We start from the raw sequence: 11,889 nt of genomic DNA, 5'->3' as shown, positions 1-11,889 counted from the left end.
CGTGGCTCTGTGAGGGAAGGGGCTGCAGGCTGCCCGCGTCTCCATGGCGACAGCCTCTGGCCGGCCTCGGCGGCGCAGGGTCCGGGCGAGTCCTGGCCGCAGCGAGGGTCCGTCGCCGGCCCTGCCCGGTCTGGTGGCCTGAGCCGTCCCGCGTGGGCACCACACGCGCCGTCTCCGTGCTGTTCGGCGCCTCGCCTGGAGCCCCCTGTGCCGCGGTCGATGCCCGGACTCCCGTATTTCTGAAGGGGAAACTGAGGCCCAGAGAGAGGCTGGGTGTTCCCACGTGGTTTCTCTGCTAGTTCAGGGCGGAACCAAGACCAAACAAACAGAAAAGTATATTCATTTGTTCCACTAGTAGGTAGGGCTATCACATTTAGCAGACAAACGACAAGAAGCCCGGTTGAATTGAATTTCGGTTAAACACATTGAACACAGTGATGCTAACGGTCTGGAGCTGTGGCGTAGCGGTTCAAGCCCCTGCCTGCGCACCGCACCCTGGATGGGCGCCAGTGCCAGTCCCGGCTGCTCCTCTTCTGATCCAGCTCTCTGCTGTGGCCTGGGAAAGCAGTGGAAGAGGGCCCAAGAGCTTGGACCCCTGCACCCGCGCGGGAGACCCAGATGAAGCACCTGGCTTGGGCTTGGCCCAGCCCTGGCCTTTGTGGCCATTTGGGGAGTGAACTAGCAGATGGAAATGTTCCCCCCCCCCCAATTCTGCCTCTCAAATAAATAAATCCTTTAAAAAAATCATTCAGTTGCCAAAAAACCTAAAGTGCCAGTGTAACTGGACGGAATGCGTTTTATCCGACAAGCCTGCTTACTATGTGCAAGGCAGTGAGCTTTGTACCGCAGTGAGCAGAAACACCCAGGCCCTGCGGAGCACTCTGAACAACCCAGGAATCAGTTATTTAGAACAGTGACTTGTGCCACAAAACAACCCAGGTAACAAAATGGAAGCTATCAGTAGGGGGTTGAATGCACAGAATTCCTTCCCTGTCCCACAAGGTCATGCCCCTGGGGTGTCTTTCCAAGGCTTGCCTAACAGTGCCCAGGCCTGCAGAGCCCTCAGAGCAGGGCTCCTTGCAGAAGGGAGGACCAAGGCCCTGAGAGCTGACGGGCTGCCCTCCCTCCCAGGCAGAGGCCTGCAGAGCCCGAGTTCTTGCCCGGCACACTACACTGCTGCCAGGGGAGGCAAGTCCAGGGGCCCGGGCTGTGGGGTAGCAGGTTATGTCTCTACCTGCAGCGCCAGCATCCTGTAAGGGCACCGGTCTGTGTCCTGGCTGTTCCACCTCCCACCCAGCTCCCTGCTAGTGGCCTGGGAAAGCAATGGAGGATGACCCGAGTGCTTGAGCCCCCAAGTGCTTGGACCCGTGCACCTTCGTGGAGGACCAGAAGCTCCTGGCTCCTGGCTTTGGTTTGGTGCAGCTCTGGCTGTTATGGCCATCTGAGGAGTGAACCAGCGGATGGAAGACCTCTCTCTCTCTCTCTCTCTAACTCTGCCTCTCTAAATAAATCTTGAGAAAGAGAGAGAGAGGCTAGTCCAGGAGATACAGTCACAGAAATGGATTAAACTCGTAGGGAGCCCTCAAAAAGCTGAAAATTGCTCTTCTTTGAATACCCCCTGGTCTTTGATCATCTTGGAGGAGAGGGGGACGGGTGAGATACAATGCCAGACACCATTCATTGGGCTTATTAGATTCCATGCCTGCTTGGGCCACCCAGGTCCCAAAGATTCTGGTCTCTCTCTCTCTCTCTCTCTCTCTTTTTTTTTAATATTTATGTGAAAGGTAGAATTACAGAGAGAGAGGGAGAGACAGAGAAAGATCTTCCATCCACTGGGGCACTCCTCAAATGGCTGCAATAGTCAGGGGTAGGCCAGGGTGAAGTAGGAGCCTGGAACTCCATCTGGGTCTCCCATATGGGTAACAGAGGCAAAAGCACTTATGCCATGGTCCACTGCTTTCCCAGACACATCAGCAGGGAGCTGGTTCGGAAATGGAGCAGCCGGGACTTCAATCGGGTCTCATATGGGAGACCACAACGCTGCCCTCTTCCTGCCCATCTTCCCCCAATTCCCACTGTCTGCTGGTCTCCTGTTTGAGACTGAGCTGCTTGTGGGTCAGACCATCTCTCAGGGACGTGTGGATTCTGAGGCCCTGGAGGCTGGGTTCCGTGCCCAGTTCCATGGCTGGCCGACCGAGTGGCCTTGGCCAAGTGACACAGTCAACTATCGCTACACGTGGGTTCTGCATCAGTGGATTCTACCAAACATGGATCAAAAGTATTCCAAAATACCAAATTGTACTGAACATGTCCAACCTTTTCTTCCTCGTCTTTATTTCCTTAGCAATGCAGGGTAACGACTATGTATTATTGTATTATGTATTATAGGTTATCTAGAGATTATTTAAAGTATACAAGAGGATGTATTGGGTAATATGCAAATGTACTGTTTGATTTAAGGGACTTGAGTATCCTCGGATTTGGTGGGCAGAAGGAGGAGGTTCTAGATCTAACCCCTTGGTGATATCAAGAGACACTGTGCTTCTTGGGTTCCAGCTTCCTCAGTTGTGAAATAGAGATAATCACAGTTTCTATTTCAAAGGGCAGCTCTAAAGATTAAAGAGGATAGTTCAACCAGAGGAGAAAGGAGGAGAAGGTCGAAGTGCACATAATAAAGTCACTCGGCTTCTAATGTGAATAGGTAAATAGGGAGGTTACCGTTTAGATACCCCAGGATGTATATCCATAACCAAAACGCAAGTCATCCTGAATGCCCCCAAAATGTGACCTGCAGACATAAACAACACACAGGCAAGTTTTTTGTCCTTATCCATGTGATCCAGTGGGACTAAACCAATCGGCTGTAGGCAGTTCAGCTTACACAGCTCTGCCTTTGAAAGAATATAGGACAGCCCATCCAAAAAAAAAAAAGGTCAAACTGTTTCCTCTTGGATGCACTATAAACCGTGCTATCCCTGCTATAAATGGCGACTTCCTGCCACCTTTGGTTTGCCGTCTTCCAGTTCATGGGCTGTTCTTTAGTGTGCATGATCAACTCTTAAAATTGTAGCTCCATCTGGCTTTATTTTTGACAGACTAGCGCTTGACACAAACGAAATGCTCAGCCAATGGTTACCCTGAAGCGAGAAGCTCCTCCTGAGTTCTGCTTTCAGCAACTTAGACCAGCCTGGTCCTGTAAGCAGCTGAGACCTACAAAGGCGCTTCCACAAGTTCGTGGAAAACTGGAATTGAAAGCTAAGTTGGGGGCCGGCGCTGTGGCTCATTTGGTTAATCCTCTGCCTGCATGGCCGGCATCCCATATGGGCGCCGGTTCTAGTCCTGGCTGCTCCTCTTCCAGTCCAGCTCTCTGCTATGGCCCGGGAAGGCAGTGGAGGATGGCCCAAGTGCCTGGGCCCTGCACCCGCATGGGAGACCAGGAAGAAGCACCTGGCTCCTGGCTTCGGAGGATCGGCACAGCACCGGCTGTGGCGGCCATTTGGGGAGTGAACCAACGGAAGGAAGACCTTTCTCTCTGTCTCTCTCACTGTCTATAACTCTACCTGTCAAATAAATAAATAAAAGAAAGCTAAGTTGGGGCCGGCGCTGTGGTGCTGTGGGTTAAATCCCCAGCCTGCAGTGCCAGCAATCCTATATGGGAGCCAGTTCAAGTGCTGGCTGCTCCTCTTCCGATCCAGCTCTCTGCTATGGCCTGGGAAAGCAGCAGAAGATGGCCCAAATCCTTGGCCCCTGCACCCACATGGGAGACCCAGAAGAAGCTCCTGGCTCCTGGCTAAGGATCAGCTCAGCTCTGGCAGTTGTGGTCATTTTGGGGAATGAATCAGCAGATGGAAGACCTCTGTCTCTCTCTGGCTCTGTGTCTCTCTGTAACTCTGTCTTTCAAAAAAAAAAAAAAAAAGGATAAGTTTATTTGTGGTTCTGAAACACTGAAATCCATGCATAGCTTTTTTATCATATGTACTTTTTGAGGACCTCTCATATACATGGATTTCAAATATTTGTTTTGTGCCAGAATAAGCTGATCTGTACATTCCATTTTTTCATGAGCTTTTGGAAGTGGCTCATTTGCTTTCCGGAATGCACGGCCCATGGAGCTCTCAACCAGTCAGCTGTGGAGGTTCCGGCCTTGTCAAACCCCTTTCGGCAGGTGGACCCAGAAAATAGCCAGTTGCCATGGGGGCTGGTGAATCATGCAGTAGCACTGAACAGGGGACTTCCTGACGCAAGTATTAATCCCCTTGGGGCCAGCATCATGGCCCAGCAGGTTAAGCCGCTGTTCGCCGTGACAGCGCTGGTATCCCGTATCTGAATTCTGGTTTGAGCGCTGCCTCTGACCCAGCTCCCTGCTAATGCACCTGGGGAGGCAGCAGAGGATGCTCAAGTGCTTGGTCCCTGCCATCCATGTGGAAGACCCAGATGGTGTTCCTGGTTCCTGGCTTGGGCCTGGCCCAGCCCTGGCTGTTGTGGACATCTGGGGAGTGAGCCAGTGGTTGGCAGATGTCTCTTTTTCTTTCTGTCACTTTGCCTTTCAAACAAATACATCTTTAGGAAAGAAAAGAAATCTTGGGTCCCTTGATTCACTCAGCCCTTTCTGTGCCCTGACCACATGAGAGTCTTACACCACATGAGACGCATTAACTCGTTATCTCCACTTCATAACTGAAGAACCCAAAGGCCCCAGGGCCAGGGGCTGGCAGGTTTTTTTTTTTTTTTTTTAAATGCATTTGTTTATTTATTTGAAAGATTTGCAGAGAGAAAGAAAGATCTTGATCCACTGGTTCACTATCCAGATGATTGCAACAGCTCCAGGCCGAAGCCAGGAGCCAGAAGCTTCTTCCAGGTCTTCCATGTGGGTAGCAGGGCCCAAGCACTTGGGCCATCTTCCTCTGCTTTCCCCAGGCCATCAGTAGAGAGCTGGATTGGAAATGGAGCAGTGGGGATTCAAACCTGCGCCCATATGGGACGCCAGCGTCGCAGGTGGCGGCTTTACCCGCTATGCCACGTTTGGCAGTTTTTGAATGCAGGGGCTGCTCCTGTGAGCAGAGATGGGTGCCTGCAAATAGGGCCTCACCTGAGAGAGCCTGGCTCAGGGGCAGCGTCCCGAGGACTGGGCTGAGGGAGTCGGATTTCCAGCAGCTGCAGATTTATCAAGAGCAGACCCAGGAGGGCAGGATATAGAAGGGTGAGGGTCTCCCCTGCCAAACTAGGCCAGGGCCTGGGCCCGGGCAGGATTACACCCAGTGTGCTGCCACTGCCCTGCAGGGGTTCCCAAGTGCCCGAGGCCTGCTTCCTGGGCTAGCCCTCTAGAAGGCAGGCAGTCCGGGCCCTGAGAAAGCTGAGAAGGGTGTCGGTCCCCAGGTGGCCGTGAGCCCAGCCATTCCTCTGACAGCCTTGGGCTCCTGCCTGCTGAGGAAGGTCATCCCAATCGGAGAGCCAAGGACACCGAGTGGCTGCACTCCCAGCTCCTGCAGCCAAGGCTGGTTTTCCTAGAACCCTCCAGAACTCTCTCAGATGGGGGACCTGCCCTCCAGGACTGTGATTTGGGGGTCAGATAGAACTGGATTCATTCAGTTCTATTCTCAGTGGCTTCCCAGACGGGTCACCTCCTCTCTCCCAAAGTGCAAATGAGAATCTCCTGGCATGGTTCTGTAAGGACTAAGTGAGATGGCTTTTAAATGGACAGCAGTTATATTTTTCTAATTCTGGAAGGAATAAGCACTATTTTTAAGATTTTATCTTTATTTATTTGAAAGACAGAGTTACAGAGAGAGGGAGAAAGAGAGAGGCAGGTCTTTCATCCACTGGCTCACTCCCCAAATGGCTGCAACCACCAAGGCAGGGCCGAGCCCAAGCAAGGAGCCAGAAGCTTCATCTGGGTCTCCTGCATGGGTACAGGGGCCCAAGCACTTGGGCCATCTTCCACTGCTTTCCCAGGCGCATTAGCAGGGAGATGGACTGGAAGTGGAGCAGCCAGGACGTGAACCATTGCTTACATGGGATGCCAGCACTACAGACAGCAGTTTAACTTGCTATACCAGAGTGCTGGCCAGAAGATACACTTTTTGTAGAAAATGCAGATGACATGGAAGAAAATTTTTTAACTTGATTAAAAAAAAAAAGCAGATTTATTTATCTATTTGAAAGGCAGAATGAGAATTTCCATCTGCTGGTTCATTCCCCAAATGGCTCCAACAGTCAGGACTGGGCCAGGCCAAAGCCAGGAGCCAGGAACTCCATCCAGGTCTCTCACATGGGTGCAGGGGCTCCAGTACTTGGGCCATCTTCTGCTGCCTTCCCAGGCGCATTAGCAGGGAGCTGGGTTGGAAACAGAGCAGCCAGGGATTCATACTGCTGCTCCTATATGGCATGCTGGGTTAAGCAGCAGCTGAATCCACTGTACCACAATGCCTGCCCCAAGGAGAGAATTTTAAAAAGATGAGATCTGTCCTAATTCCATCCAAACCAGAGACCAGGAATAGAAATCCAGTCTCAGACAGAGCAGTGATTTTCCAGAATCACCCAATTAGGAGCCAAAGTCCAGTTTTTCCTGAGCCTGGCTCCCCGTCAGATACAGCTTGGCGTAATTCACAGCTCCACCGTTGATCATTGTGAGACACTGGCTGAGGGGAGTCACCTCTCTGAGCCTCCGCTTCCTTCTCTGACATAGAATACTTGTTCATTCTTCCTAGATTGCTAGAAATAAAAAGGCATTTAAAAAAAAATGTTTCCCCGGCCGGCGCCGCGGCTCAATAGGCTAATCCTCCGCCTTGCGGCGCCGGCACACTGGGTTCTAGTCCCGGTCGGGGCACCGGATTCTGTCCTGGTTGTCCCTCTTCCAGGCCAGCTCTCTGCTGTGGCCAGGGAGTGCAGTGGAGGATGGCCCAAGTCCTTGGGCCCTGCACCCCATGGGAGACCAGGAGAAGCACCTGGCTCCTGCCATCGGATCAGCACGGTGCACTGGCCGCAGCGCGTCTACCGTGGCGGCCATTGGAGGGTGAACCAACGGCAAAAAGGAAGACCTTTCTCTCTGTCTCTCTCTCTCTCACTGTCCACTCTGCCTGTCAAAAAAAAAAAAAAAAGTTTCCCCAATTTATTTGAAAGGCAGAGAAACAGGGAGTCAGAGACAGACAGAGACAGAGAGAAAGGAGAGAGAGAGAGAGAGAGAGAAAGATTTGGTTCACTCCCCAAATGCCCACAACAGCTGGGGCTGGGCCAGGCTGAGATCAGGAGCCCAGAACTCAACCTACAGCTCTCACCTGGTGGCAGGGACCCGACTACTTGAGCCGTCACTGCTGCCTCCCAGGGTGCGCCTTAGTGGGAAGCTGGAATTGGGAGTGGAGCCACCATCTGAACCCAGCCACTCCTATGTGGGATGGGGGTGTCCCAAGAGACCTCTTCACCACCGCGTCAAATTCCCACCCCCAAAAAGAGATCTTTCAAAGAAGGAAAATTAAAAAATGGATTTTTCTTTTATTTAACTAGCGTTGCGGGACTGTTGAGCACACAGCGATTTGCTCACTAAATCATCGTCAGCGGTATTTGGGGGGCATAAGGACTTCTTTGAGCCATGTGGCCTTTGGAAAGTCACATTTCCACCCTGGGTCCCCAGCTTCCTCATCTGTGAGATGCATCTAATTAGAGCGCCTGGCCCGGAGGAAGTCCTCGGTGCACGGCCGCTGAGTCACCCAAGAAGAAAGCGTTTTAAGGAGTCATGGCCTGACACGTAATGCTGGCAACCTGACTACTAGACAAGGCCTGGTAACGGGCTTAGGGTGAGGAGTGGGGAAAAACCCTTCCACCCGGGGCGGGGAACAGTCGACGGGGACCAGAGTTCAAACGCGGAAGATGGGCCCCCAGAGGCACTTCACCTTGACCCACCGCACTGAAAGGAGGTGTGTCTTCCTGTACAGATAAGGATCAGAAGAACAAAGCTGGCTATTAATTAAGTCTTACCTATTTTAAGTTTATGAGTTATTTCCATCCCCCCTTTGGGATAAGCTCACAATACAAGTTCAAAAGGTAAACACAGAGAAGGGGTGGGGGCCAGCGTGGCCTTCTCCTTGGCCAGCCTCGCTGCCCCAGGACCCTGAGGTGGGTGGGCTGCGCCCTGTGCCAAGGTTCCTCAGCCTGGAGTCTCTGCTCCTTAGACCCCAGGGGACCAGGGTCACCCCGAGAGGCAGGGAGCCGGCGAACAGAGTCTCGCAGTGCTGGTCTCCAGCGAGCAACGAGACCCTAGAAACCCGGCCAGGTCTCCACTCCATGGGAGGGAGAATGGACTTGGCGAGTCTTTGCTTCCCCAGGAGGATGTGAGTCACAGCGCAGAAGCCAGCCAGGGCAAGGGGGAGACAGAAAAAGCCAGCGCCTTCCCAACGAGGTGCTCTGGGCAGGTCACTTCCCTTGTTGTCTTTTTGTTTTGTTTTGTTTTTAAATTTTAACTTACTTTTGTTTATTGGAAAGACAGCAAGACAGAGATAGATCTCCCATCTGCTGGTTCACTCCCCAAATGCCCACAACAGCCAGGGCTGGGCCAGGCGGAAGCCAGGAGCTGGAGCCCAACTGCTTGAGCCATCGCTGTTACCTCGCGGGTGAGCATTAGCAGGAGGCTGGCATGGAGAGCAGAGCCGGGACTGGAACCCGGGCTCGAGGGTGTGGGACGTGAGTGTCTCGGGCAGCATCTTAAGCACTGTGCCAGAAGTCCAGGCCGGGTCACTTCCCTTCTACCCCTCAGACTCTTCACCTGTGAACGAGGGCATGGGGACCCTTTGTCTCCTGGGGCTGGGAATGAGGACGTGTAAAGCAACTTCGGGAGAGTGACTGACAAGGCACCCTAAGCCTCCCATACACATTCACTGGTGTTTTTTTTTTTTTTCTTTTCTTTTTTTACCATCATCTCCCAGACTCTTTTCCCTGTGTTAAGGACAGTTTGCTGGACGTAGGAACACAGGGACAGCCTTGGTCTCTACCGTTAAGTTTGGTAAGTCATGTCCCATTACTGAATCTGAGTTTTCACATCAGGAAAAGGAGGAGGTTGCAAAGATGGAGTGAGAGGGTGGATGAAGAGCTTTTAGGGACGGGTATTTGGTGCGGCAGTTAAGACTCCGTGAGGACATCTGCATCCCGAATCCAGGCCCAGTTTCACTCCTGACTCCAGCTTCCTGCTGATGCACGCCCTCAGAGGCAGCAGGTGATGGCTCAGGTGATGGCTCAGGTGACGGCTCAGGTCCCTCCCACCCACACTGAATCCCCAGCTCCTAGCCAGGCCCAGCTCTGGCTGTTGCAGGCATTTGGGGGGTGGGGAGTAAACCCATGGATAGGAGCTGTTTCTCTAATAAATTTTAAAAATGTTTTTGTGGCCATCCAACTCCCTGCTACTGCACCAGAGAGAGCAGTGGAAGATGGCCCAAGTGCTTGGGTCCCTGCACCCACGTGGGAGACCCAGAGGAAGCTCCTGGCTCCTCGCTTCAGTCTGGCCCGGCCCTGGCTGTTGCAGGCATTTGTATGGTGAACCAGCGAATGGAAGACGTCTCTCTCTCTGCCTATGCCTCTCCCTGTCTGTAACTTCGTCTTTCAAATAAATAAATAATTTTTTTAAAAAATGTTTTTGTTGTTGTTTAGGAGCTGGCATCGTGGTGCAGCAGGTTCATATTGGAGTACCAGTTCCAATCCTGGCTGCTCCACTTCTGATCCAGCTTCCTGTTAATATGCCTGGGAAGGCAGCAGATGATAGCCCGATTACGTGGGCCCTAGCACTTACACGGGAGATCCGTGTGGAGTTCCTGGCTCCTGACTCAGCCCTTGCTGTTGCGGGCATTTGGAGAGCTGTGGCCTGCAGCACCACCCAGCCTGGACTGTGCTGATAACATGCATTTGCTAAGCTCAACACGTTCCTCTGCCCTAGAATTTCTAGCAAACCGTCTGCTGGATCTCCAGGTGTGATCAGACTCAAATGTGATCTTACGGCAAGACCCTAGTGGCAGCCCATCCCTCCCCCAGGACACTGGACGTCTAGTTTTTGGTTTTATGATTCGAGCTCATGTTCTTTTTTTTTTTTTTTTTTTTTTTTTTTTTGACAGGCAGAGTGGATAGATAGTGAGAGAGAGAGACAGAGAGAAAGGTCTTCCTTTTTGCCGTTGGTTCACCCTCCAATGGCCGCTGCGGCCGGCGCATCACGCTGATCTGAAGCCAAGAGCCAGGTGCTTCTCCTGGTCTCCCATGGGTTGCAGGGCCCAAGCACTTGGGCCATCCTCCACTGCCTTCCCGGGCCATAGCAGAGAGTTGGCCTGGAAGAGGGGCAACCGGGACAGAATCCGGCACCCCAACCCGGACTAGAACCCGGTGTGCCCGCGCCACAAGGCGGAGGATTAGCCTGTTAAGCCACGGCGCTGGCCTCGAGCTCATGTTCTTGAGGGATGCTTTCCTGGCTGCCCTCAACCATCCAGTCTTATTCTACCTCCTGGATAGATTTGTCACCAAGGTGAGTCCGCCATAGGCACCAGGGTTTCTGTGCCCCAGGGCCCGGCTGACCTAAGGTGGTAGCTCCTAAGAGGTCCCACCTGACCCTCTCCACATGCCAAGGTCTGTCGTGGGGTCAGGCTCTGCCTCCCTATGAGTTACTTCTCTGTGCTCCTCCCTCCGATCAGCACCCAAAGGGAGTCTTGTTCCCCCTTACCTCCGGGCCTTTGCACTTGCTGTTCCCTCCAGCAGAAACACTCTCCCTGCCCTCATCTCTGGGCACTGCTCATCCTTCAGGAACTAGCACATCTGTCCCTTCCTCAGGTACCCTAACCGTGCCCAGGCTCACCTGGTCAGCCCCTCCCTTATAGTGTCTGTTCTCTGACCCAGTTCCCCTCCTAGAATCCGAGCTCAGTGAGGACAGGGACGCTGGCACAGGGCCTGGCACACAGGAGGAGCTCAGTAAATAACATCTGAGTGTGTACATGAGTGAATGCACAAATCAGACTCAGTCAGTCCCGGAGAGGCAACCCCGGGCTCCGTTTAAGGCCTTACAGGCAATGAGAGCTCTCCGAAGATAACACACGTGGAGCTCCACCAGTATTAATATTTTTAATTAATTAATTGATGATCCGGGGAGAGAAAGAGAGCGAGCAAGCTCCCATCCATTTGTTCACTCCTCATGTGCCCACAGTGGCCCCTGGCTGGGGCCAAGGCTGGGAGCTCAGAACTCAATCCAGGTTTCCTACGTGGGTGGCAGGAACCCAAGTGCTTGAGCCATTACTGCCTCCCAGGATGCACACGGGCAGGAAGCTGGAATCAGAAGCCACAGGCAGGCACCAAACCCGGATACTGCAATGCAGGATGCAGGCATCTTGGCAACAGGTGTTGTCACCGGGAGGCCAGACACCTGTCCTAGGGCAGTGCGGGCGGCAGAAAGAATTCCCTCTTAGGAAAGAGCACCGCAGTTCTTGAAAAGTCGCAGAGCTCTTCCTTCAAGTAAGTACTAGGAACCCTCGGAACACAAGTTCAAGGGGAGACATTCCCGTTTTGGTGTCCAAGGAGGCAGAGGCCCAGGCTTTGGGCTGCCCTGTGCCCTGAGCATTAAGGTTCCGCTGTGTCTGGGACCTTAGGAGGCCACACACCAGGGACAGAGGTGTCCTTGTCTCCTCGTCCTCTCCCCTCTCCCTGTGGGGCCCCCAGGCCTCCCCTGCTAGCTGACGGGGATGTCCACGGGGCCCTCTCTCTGCAATCTGTCCTCCTAGGCCATCACATCCCTGAAGCGGCGTGGATGTGGGCTCTCCGGGCAGAGCTAAGCTGGCATGGGGGCAGACAGGGCTGCAGGCCTGCCCGGCAGGGCACAGAGCCAAGGGCTTAGTCTCAGAATTGGATTATTAGAGTGAATCTGGAGCCCCCAGC

The sequence above is a fragment of the Lepus europaeus genome, chromosome 23 (genome assembly GCF_033115175.1).
Source record: "Lepus europaeus isolate LE1 chromosome 23, mLepTim1.pri, whole genome shotgun sequence".
Taxonomy (NCBI): domain Eukaryota; kingdom Metazoa; phylum Chordata; class Mammalia; order Lagomorpha; family Leporidae; genus Lepus; species Lepus europaeus.
The sequence above is the reverse complement of the archived record's forward strand: the minus strand, read 5'-3'. Positions refer to the sequence as shown.